The sequence below is a fragment of the Medicago sativa genome, chromosome 4 (assembly GCF_051527215.1).
Source record: "Medicago sativa cultivar Bolivia chromosome 4, Bolivia_mono, whole genome shotgun sequence".
In the NCBI taxonomy this organism is placed as follows: domain Eukaryota; kingdom Viridiplantae; phylum Streptophyta; class Magnoliopsida; order Fabales; family Fabaceae; genus Medicago; species Medicago sativa.
In genome coordinates this window covers 59,734,712-59,745,856 of record NC_140752.1, presented here as the reverse complement: position 1 = coordinate 59,745,856, position 11,145 = coordinate 59,734,712, and the positions used below count along the sequence as shown (strand labels likewise).

The 11,145-nt window shown below is 39.5% G+C and overlaps 1 non-coding gene across 1 annotated transcript; it reads right to left on the bottom strand.

Moving 5' to 3' along the window:
• Window positions 1-6,989: 6,989 nt before the first annotated feature.
• On the bottom strand, window positions 6,990-7,096 carry LOC146930316 (small nucleolar RNA R71). Its single transcript, XR_015009058.1, has one exon. It is a non-coding gene; the product is annotated as a small nucleolar RNA R71 (small nucleolar RNA).
• Window positions 7,097-11,145: the final 4,049 nt, after the last annotated feature.

Sequence of the window (11,145 nt, the reverse complement as noted above, 5' to 3'; positions counted from 1 at the left end):
TAAACTTCTTAGGAATCTCAAATCGGGATACCAAGCATAGATCACGAGCCTTAGCAGAGACATTGTTTCCACGGCTAGCCTTGACCTCACGGAGTTCTCCAGCCAACTCATTTATCTGTCGTTTCATAGCTTCCATTACAGGGTCTGGTCCACGCGGAGTATCGACATCAATCACCTGTTGCACCGTGTGGACAATAGGGTCGGTAACAGTAGTCACCTGAGGCATAGCAGTAGATACGGGAATCTGTCCTTGACCAGCAACACCAGAGACACCAGCAGCAGTATTAGGAGAATAGTAAGCCGAGAGTCCATAAGGACGCCCATTGGGCATAACAAACCGAGCATCAGTAGCCACAGTAGACAGTGGGATAGATGGAATTGTTTCAGTAGCAGCTGGAATAGATGTGGCTGGTTGTTCTTGTGCAGCCATCATAGCGGACATAGCATCATGGGCCTTAGCCAAGTCTTCTTTCATAGCAGCCAGTTCGGCACGGAGCTGAGCATTTTCTTCTTCAAAGTTAGCCATAATCCTTCTCTTGTGAAATCTTGTTTGATGAATTCTATCTGGTTGGTAGACTTTGCGAACACGAGCCACTTTTCAGGCTGCGGCGGACAAAACCAGGAGGCAATGAGCACGAGAGAAGTTTTTTATGCCCAATGAATGCATATGATGCATGAAATGTGTTAATGCATATGCAAAAAGACTCTTTTTTTGTATTATCGAAGAATTTTAGACAAATTAGAAATTTGCAAACATTACTAAACAACAATTAACATAAACGGGAAACAAACAACCAACATATAGCTTTACAGGAGCCAAGGGATGGACTTTGAAATGTAAAACAACATAAACAACTGGAAGTAACAACAGGAAGTAGAAATCCTTAAGCATAGGAAGTGGAAGCATCATCCTCAGACTCAGACTCATAGCTGCAGTATCGTGCATAGAAGTCACGGGCACCCCTAGCCCTCTTAGAGTCCCTCATAAGCAACCTATCTTTCTCTTCAATCTCTCTCTTAGCCTTAGCTAACTCTTTCTTCAGTGTCAAGACCTCATGAGTCTGCTACTCATCCTTTCCATCCAAAGTCATGATCAAGTTCTCAGCCTCATAGTATCTAGCCCTCCACTGATGCTTCTCCCGACTCTCCATGGCTAGATGCTCCTGATACATCTCCTGGGTAGGTGGAAGTAGAGGCAAAGGCATGGTAGGAATAGATGCAGACACATATCTCATAGAGGGGTAAGGCATACCAATCTCCACAGCTTGGTTTAACACCCACTGTGTATAGGCCTCATGAGTAACACCGGACCTTACACCCATATGCTTCACCTCTTTCTTTCGAAGTTTAGACCAAGCTTCCATGAAATCCTCTCTTATTCCCGTGGGAGCATTGGAGTAGTGAAAGAAGTAAGGAGCTGTAGCAAGATTGATGGGCTTTTCTTTCATCGGGAAACCAAACTGTCGCAAGGCGAGCTCCGGGTTATAGTTGATTCCACCCCGGGTACCAAGAAGAGGTACATTAAGAAACTTACCACCACCAAAGATGATTTCCTTAACCCTAGAAGCGAGAGTGAGCCAAACCACTTCATTAGGAGTGAGAGCCATAATCCTCTGTGAAATAGACCAATTCTCCGGATTGTCATGGAAAGACTCCGGAAGGTGCGAAATAAACCACCTATAGAGGAGAGGCACACAACAAAGAATGTATCCACGACCCTTGCCGGAACGATCATGAATAGCATGGTATGTGTCAGCTAGCAAGGTAGGAACCGGATTCTTGGAGTGGAAGATCATAATAGCATTCATGTCCACGAAGTCATCAAGATTCGGAAAGAGAATAAGCCCATAGATGAGAAGTGCGAGAATAGCCTCAAGAGTGTCCTGACAAGTGGTATTGAGGATGGCTTTCCCAAGAAGATACTCTGAAGTGAACCCTCGGATGCGAGCCTTAGTGACAAGATTCTTGGAGACATCGGTGGTCTTGAGATAGAGATCTTTAGCAATAACCAATGGAGTAGGAGGATTCTCAAGTCCCGCAAAGGGTACCCCCTTAGCAATAGATAGACCCATCAAGTGAGAATAAGCCTCTAGAGTAGGCACCAACTGAAAGTCGGGGAAAGTGAAGCACCGATAGTCCCGATCATAGAATTGCACTAGAGTGTGCACAAGCTTCTCATCCACATTAGTCTGGAGAATAGTAAGTAAAGCCCCATAACGGCGTCGGAAACCAGTCGGATCCTCGATCTTGAGTGCCAAATCTCTCAAACTAGCCAAATCCACTTCCTTGAACTTGTAGGACTTAGTTTTCTTCATTCCTACAATGTTTACAAATTCAACTTGTCTAAGCCCTTCGATAACAATGCATGGAAAAAAGTTTATGCATGTATGCATGAATGCATGATTATGTTCAAGTTCGGAGAAAACATGGTGGGTTTGAAGTTCAAAGTCGAGGAGTCATGGGTGGACACGGCGTCCGGTGAAACTAGGGTTTTAGGAAATAGTAACCGGGTTCTAAAAAAGTTCCCAAGTTGCAACCTCTCCGACGTATATCATGGTGTCACGAGACAACACTCGCTCCAAGATTATCCGCGGAAGGTCTAACTTGAGTGTAGTATTGCGTGACGACTAAAACTCGAGACAACACTCGGTTTAGCCTCCGCACTACATCCTAGAAAATGGCCATGGATGGGTTCGGTTATCTACGGTTCATAGCGTCATAGAACAATTAGAAGTAAAGTGCCTAAACGCGACAACACGCGCCGACAACATCACCCCCAAAATGCCTCAGCTATGTGGGATTGATCGCATAATCCAAAACACGAGGCAACCCCCGGAATGAATTGTCGATTATATCCCTCCTAAATCCTAAGTTCACTCAGTCCGGGTGCAGGACTTTTGATATTCTCACCCCACACGTTTGCAAGAGATTCAACATTTATTCACATAGGAAAGCAAGTAAAAGAAACAAGTAAAAAGAGCGTAAGCGTGGAAATAAAGACTAGGCGTAACCCTCGAATCTCCCCAGTGAAGTCGCCAGCTGTTTTATCTTGGTTTTCGGGTGTCAAACATTGATTACGTTTGAACCTTTTAAACCGGTGATATCTTATTTTTTCTTGGGAAGGGAAAAAGTAAGCAAAACCCTTGAGAATCGAGGTCCGGGAGTTGTTTTCGCTACGGAAAGGTGTTAGGCACCCATAACGACTATAGTAACCTATAGGAACCGTCTTTAATTTCTACGCGCGCGCTTTATTTTTAAATGCTATTTGAAAATGTTCATTTAAATCTAAGAATTTCTAAGTGAAGAATTGGAGGGAGAAGAATGTGTTTGAATTTTTATTTTATTTGAATTGAAGGAATTTTGTTCCTTGCCTACGTACCCGTTTAAGGGATCAAATCCACCGTAGTTCTCTTCCAAAAATGTTTTTGTTTTTGTTGGTTGATTTTAAGTTTGAAAATTGGAATTTGAAGAATAGAAAGAGGCCTCAAGGGCATGAGAATTTAAGAAAAGGTGAGGTTTGATTAGTGATTTTGCAAAAGAAGTCAAGCATGATTAAAGTTCATTGAAATTTGATTAAGAAAATAAAAGGGAAAATTACAATGGGATTTTGATCCCAAGGTTTATTTAGAAAATGGTTTGAGTGAAGTTTGTTCATATTTTTTTTGGAAAATTGATTTTTCTAAGTATAAAGCCTAAACATTCATCTAGACATACAATCCTAAACATACATCTAAACATGCATATATCTAGCTATATACCTAAAGTGAGGTGTGTGCATGTGTCGGTGCTTGTGTCGGTGTACATTATTAGAGTCCATTGTCCTTTACATCATTGGCCTAGATACATTCTATGGTCTTGCAAGAATTTTAAAAATGCATAAGAAAAATATTACAAAAGCTCCTAAGTCTTTACATTCTAAGCCTTGGTACAAATTAAATCGCAAGAGAAATGGAGATGAATATGGGGTGGAATGTGGATGCTTATGAAATATATGAGACATGAAATGAAATGGTTAGTAACACATGGTATTATTAAAAGAAATAAAGCAAGAGAAACACTATAACATAAAGCATAGAAAACAACCCAAAACAAGGGCAAAATGAGTGCTAAAACATGACTAAAATTTGACCATAAAATGCAAGAGCCATATGACCTATAATTCTCGCATTCCAACACACTTTTAAAGGTTTAGAATCAGATTTTAGAATGGGAATTAAGGCAACATGGTGAACTTGTCATTTTGGAAGCAAACTTAGGCATATTTGCATTATTTATTTACACAAGTAACTTGTAAACTAAGTAACTAATCAAGGTTCACACTCATGCAGCAATATCAAACACAAACAGTGGCTAAAACTCCATAAAATCAAGTGGTATAGGTCACAAGTATTCATCAAGAAATTGGAATTGGAATCAAGCAAATTTTCATCAATTTTTTACACAAAAGCACCACAAAATAGCAAGAGAATTAACACATTACCCTTTACCATTTTAATATGCAAGACTCATCACAAAAACACTACAAAGTTATCAAGAAATGTATATGAAAATTTCTCTAGAATTTTTAAAGGTTTTAGGCTCAAGAACTTCACAATTTTTGACAAAAATGGTAAACCTTTTACAAGAAAATACTCTTTATTTTTTGATCAAGGTTTAGCACATAACAATACCACAGAAATGTCAAGAAAACAATCAAGAATGCATGGAAAATCTTTTAGAAATTTTAAAGGATTTTTTTGAACATGCAGGGGTGCAATTAGCAAGAGATCAGTAAAGCATGCAAGAAAGGGGGGTGTGCATAGCATAAAGTCACACAGGCATGGGAAATGGGCTTAAGAGGCGGGTTAGGGTTGGAACCATGGGTCGAACCGGTTCGTTGGCCTATATAACGCCTTGAACCGGTTCTGGTTCACTTCCCCTCTCCACTTCTCTCTCTAAAACGAAACTAGAGAGAGAGAGTCTGCAAATGACTTTCTCTTCTCCGACGAGACCTTCCTCCTCCGACGTGGTGGCCCATGGCGGCGCCGCCGCGTCGGAGTTTCAACCTACTCCGATCTGAAAAATAAGCACATCTTCTTGAAGCTCTTTCTATCCTCTTTATGATTTCGAAAACGTTTTCTTGAAAAAGAGCTTAGATCAGATTAGATCTAGGATTGAATCGTTCGGTCCTATATCTTCAAAGCTTCTTGAATCTCATGAAACGAAACCCTAATCTTTCTATCTTCTTCACTGATTATGGATTTGGACTCAATTTTCGCAAATAAACGGTTGATCCTCACGAATTGCACTTTTAGGGTTTCGGTTTTGATGTTTTTCGAATGTTTTCATGATTCTTGCTTCGATTCACCGTTTATTTACGTTATCAAATCTTCGATGATGATTTATAACAAAAAGGCGAGAGGATTTGATGAGTTTACCTGGAGATTCTTCGTTCTTTCTTCTCCTCTTCTCTCTGTGTCTTCTTCTTGTGATCACTTGATTGTTCGAATTGCAGGGTTTGGAGATCCTTCGTTCTTTCTTCTCCTCTTCTCTCTGTGTCTTCTTCTTGTGATCACTTGATTGTTCGAATTGCAGGGAGAAGACACGATTCAGTGATGAAGTCTTCGTTTGAAGATATCTGAGAATCGAAATGATTCTCAACTTAATTGGGAAATTTGGAGCTGTTGATTCGTTTTCTGGTGAAATTTGTTGTTGAATGGTGTATTTGGTGATGAATCTTTCGTGAATTTGTGTTGGATTGTGTTGTTGAGAAACGGTTAGGGTTTGAAGATTGTTCAAACCTTCATCGTGTTCTTGTGAAATTTCTGGGTTTGATCCTTTTGATCTGGGAGAGAGAAAATGTAATTGTGTTTGTTGAGTTGGCCGAAATTGAATGGTGATCTCTGACACATGGATGAGTTGGCTGGTATTTATAGGCCAGCTTATGACTTGTGACCCAATAAGCTTTTGACACCTGTGCTGGACTGATGACTTGGACATGGGCCTTTCTGCAATTTTTAAAAACTAAAGGACCAATCTGTAAATTTAAAAAAAGACTAATCTGCAATTTAAAAAAAATAAAATAAAGTTTCGAAATATCAAAAGAGGACTTAAAAATAAAACTTGAAATTAGAAAAAGGACTTGGATGCAATTTTTGGAAGTTTTGGACTAAAAAAAAAATTAAAAAATAAAATTGGAATAAAAATGGCAATTTGACTAAACGTAAAGTGAAACGATTAAAATTTGACAAAACGGACTAAAATGAACCAATGGCTTAAATGAGGTACTTTAAAGTAACCTCTCTCTGCCGAAATTTCGTGTGAAATGACCAAAATGCCCCTGGGGCTAAAACGACTAAAAATGACTCAGATGAAATTTAAAAATGGATTTTTTAACAGAGAATTGAAACAAAAGTTTAATTAAACCAATTTGAAAGACTCAGAGACAATTTTTAAGATTTGAACAGAGTTTTGACACATGAAAAGACTAAAATGCCCCTAGGGGCTAAACTGACTCAAAATGACTTCAAATGCAATTTTTGAAATGGATTTTGTCATAGAATTGAAATAAGGGCTTATTCAAACTATTTGAAAAGACTCAAACAATTTTTTCAAAGATTGAAAGAAATTTTAACATAGGAAATGACTAAAATGCCCTTTTTCATGAATTTTGCAAATAATATTGAAATAAAATGCAGAGAAAGATGTAATTGATCAGAGACTGTTCACATGACTTGAAATACAAGAAAAGAAAGACTGAGTTTGTATTTTTAGGTCCAAAATTAGGGTATAACACCACTGAGGATCCCAATCTTCACATATCTGTTTTCCTACGAATTAGTGGAACCATGAAGGAGAACCAAGAGGCCGTAAGACTTCAACTCTTTCCCTTTTCCTTAAGGGATAGAGCTAGCGCTTGGTTCCATTCCCTCGAAGACGGTTCCATTACTTCATGGGATCAGATGAGGCAAGCATTCCTTGCCCGATTCTTTCCACCATCTAAAACCGCTAAACTTAGAGACCAAATCACTCGGTTCAACCAAAAAGATGGGGAATCTCTCTATGAGGCGTGGGAGCGTTTCAAAGAAATGCTAAGACTTTGTCCCCACCATGGCCTAGAGAAGTGGCTTATAGTCCACACTTTTTATAATGGCTTGACTTATACCACTAAGATGTCTGTTGATGCAGCTGCAGGTGGAGCTCTCATCAACAAGAATTATACGGAGGCATATGCCTTGATTGAAGACATGGCTCAAAATCATTACAAATGGACCGACGAGAGAGCCATCACTAGTTCTTCATCCTCCAAAAAGGAGGCAGGTATGTACGAAGTCTCTAACTATGATCACCTTGCTTCTAAAATTGATACACTAACTGAAAAACTTGAAAAACTCAATGTTAGTGCTATCAATTCTGCTTTTACTCCTTCTTGTGAAATTTGTGGTATAACTGGTCATGCTAGTGTTGATTGCCAACTAGGTAGTGCTATTAACGGTGTTGAGCAAATGAACTATGCTCAATATAACCAAGGGATGAGACAAAATCAAAATTTTTATAAAAACCAAAATCACTATGGACAAGTAGCACCACCCGGTTACGCAAACAACCAGAGATTCACTCAGAAATCTAATTTGGAAATTTTGTTGGAAAATTCTATTGCCAACCAAAACAAACAACTTCAAGAACTCAAAAACCAAACTGGATTTCTGAATGATTCTCTTTCCAAGCTCAATACCAAAGTTGATTCTATCTCTACTCATTCTAAAATGCTTGAAACACAAATCTCCCAAATAGCTCAACAAGTGTCCACTCTTTCTCAAGCACCGGGAGTCTTTCCTGGTCAAACCGAAGCCAACCCTAAAGCTCATGTTAATGTCATATCTTTTGAGGGTAGTAAGTTAGGAGATACTATTGCTAAGGTTTAAAACATCGAGAAAGAAAATGTCAAGCTTTTAGGTGAGAAAACTGTGATAGAGAGTGAGAAACCGCTTGATAAGACCCAAGCTCCCTCCCCGTTAAATATTGCTAATCTTAAATTAGAGGGTCAATTCAATAAGTTTGACAACATTCTTAAAAGAATTTGTATTAAAATCCCCTTGCGGAAGCTTTGTCTAGGATGCCTCTATATGCCAAGTTTTTAAAGGAAATTTTTTCAAAGAAAAGGGCTATAGAGCATAATGAGACAATAGCTTTGGCTAAGGACACTAGTGCAATCATCCAAAAGACACCCCCTAAGCCTAGAGATCCAGGTAGTTTTGTCATACCTTGTATGATTGGGAGTGAGACCGTTGACAATGCCTTGTGTGACTTGGGAGCTAACGTTAGTTTGTTACCTTTGTCCCTCTTTAAACGGATGGGAATAAGAGAGTTGAAACCTACCGAGATAGAATTAAAGTTAGCTGATCGTTTTACCATGAAACCAATAGGATTTGTTGAGGACATACCTGTTAAGATAGAAGGGATATACATCCCGACTGATTTTATAGTCATTGACATTAAAGAGGACGAAGACGTCCCGATAATCCTAGGTAGACCTTTCTTAGCCACTGCAGGAGCTCTTATAGATGTTAAACTTGGTAGGATTGTCTTTCAAGTGAGTGATACAATGGTAGGATTTGAGTTGGAAAATGTTATGAAGGGTCCCGCTCTTTATTCTTGTTGCATGCTTAACGATCATAATGTGAAAGAACGTTTTATAATGTCATCTACACAATATGATATCTTTGATCCACTCTAAGGACTCTTTCTAACCGTCAAGCTAATGACATTAAAAGAGCGCTTCGTGGGAAGCAACCCACGCATTTATTTGCTTTATTTTGTTTGTTTTCCTTTGTTTTAAGTGTTTTGTAGGTAATTGTCCGAGTGTGATTCAAGAAAAGTTGAAAATTTTGAAGCCCCTATGTCCAGAAGGTTGACACAGCCCGTGCTAAGGTTGGCACGGCCATGCCAGATATTTCAAGTAAAAAGAGGCCAAAACTCCAGTAAGTTGGCACGGCCCGTGCCAAGGGTGGCACGGCCGTGCCCGACCTCTAGCCCCTATATACTCACATTTTTTTCTCTTCTTCTCCCTCATTCACAAACCACAACCTTCTTTCATCTTCTAAACCTCCATAACTATCAAACCTCAAACCTTCATATCTCCATCAAATCTCCACCAAATCACTCCATTATTTCACTAAAACAATCACAAACTTCATTACAAACACAAACCACCAATCAAAAACAACTTTCATCCACTCAAACACACAATTCACCAAAACCCTAATCTTTCAAAACCCAACCCAAACACCACAAAATCCTAACCAATCTCCACATCTAAACCCATAAACCTTACTAAAACATTAACCCCAATCCTAAACCAATCCTTTCCACCACAAATCTTCCCAAACCCTAAACCTTCATATCAACCACAACCAAGGTCAAATGGCTTCACGAAGAAGAAGTGGAAAGGAACCAGCAAGCTCTTCCGGTCCTCCCCCAAAGAAGCAAGCAAAAGTTAAGAATCATGGAATCCAATTCCGAGACAACAAGCAACGGGACAGGTATACAATTCTCATCTCTAAAACCTTGCATCCTTCTCGGTATCCTGATTCTCATACTTTAGATGTGCTAGAGCTTTTAGATGATGTTTCTAGGTTGATAGGAAAGTTAGGTTGGACTGATATATTGAAACCTATGCAGGGTTATGAAAACTTCACTTATGAATTCTTAAGCTTAATTGTTTTTACAAAAGATAAGCTGAATTTTGATAACCCCAACCATAGAGTTGTTTTCCGGTTAATGAATGTCGATTATAATATGTCTCTTCAGCACTTTTGTGATGCCTTAGGTTTTGCAAATGAGGGGCATATTCATGATCATTGGGATCCTAGCCTAAAACCGGATAACTATGAACCAGCTGACTTTTGGAAACAAATCACCGGTCTTAACAAATACGTCCCTAGGGCAAACAAAGCTAGCAACATTCACAACCCCGTACTTAGGTACCTTCAAAGGGTGATGGACTGCACTATTTGGGGAAGAACCGAGCTAGGAAACACTAGAACCGATGAGTTGTTCATGTTATGGGCAATGCTCTACAACCACCCCGTCAATACTTGTTTCTATTTGATTACCTAGACTTTGTCGGTACTAGACCGGCCGGTAGAGGAGACATAGTGGTGGGTGGCATCATTACATACATAGCTAGGTGTTTTGGAGTAGGTGAAGATGAGGGGATCAAACCAATTGAGGGAAACAATAGGCTTAACATAGAAACCCTTATTGCTATGAATTTCATCAAACATCGTCCACCCCTCCATTACCAACTCAAGCTAAACGTACCAATCATGTTTTTAATTCCTAACCCATCTCAGACTACCACCGATGTGGAAGAAAATTGGTTGTATGTTGATGATGTGCAGGTTCTTGAAGAGCGAGATCATGATGCCGGAGAGGGTGCTCACATGCACCATGAAGAAGGAGAAGGTGCTAATTTGCACCAAGAGGAACACCATGACCATGAAACCGGTGAGCTCAATGAAGATCAAAGATGGGCATGGATTCACAATGAAGTTGAAAGAGTGAGCACCGAACAACAAAAGCAAGGTGTTGAAATCGCCGGACTAAGGAACGATGTTCAAAGGGGCAACCGCTTAACTCAAGAAAATAATGAGATGCTCCACCGGATGATGCAACACCTACAACTCCAAGGTCCTCCTTATGGACCTCAATAGACATTGTGAGCTTTCCTCTTCCTCCCTTCCCTTCTCTCTTCTCTCTCCTACGCTCTCTATCTATCTCTTCTACTCTTTCTTCTTCTACTTCTTCTTCTTCTCTTTTAATTCTCTTTTGTTTGAATCATTGAGGACAATGCTTCCCCAGAGTGTGTGTGTGTGTGTGTGTGGGGGGGGGGGGGGGGGGCTAATAAAGTGTCTAGAGTCGTAGTGTCTAAACTCCCTTGAACTTTATTCTTTTGTTTTGTTTTTATAGTGAAAGGCATGACTAGTAGCTTGTTTTAATGTAAAAAAAAAATGGCATAAAATTTTTGTTTTGTCTCTTCTTTAAAGGTTGTTTCTTGTACATGAAAGTGGTTTCTTGTGTTTCTTGTGTTCTTGCTATACCCATAACTTGTTTTATTGTGAAAAACTCTCCAATGAGAAAAGCACCCGGTTGCAATCTTTGAGC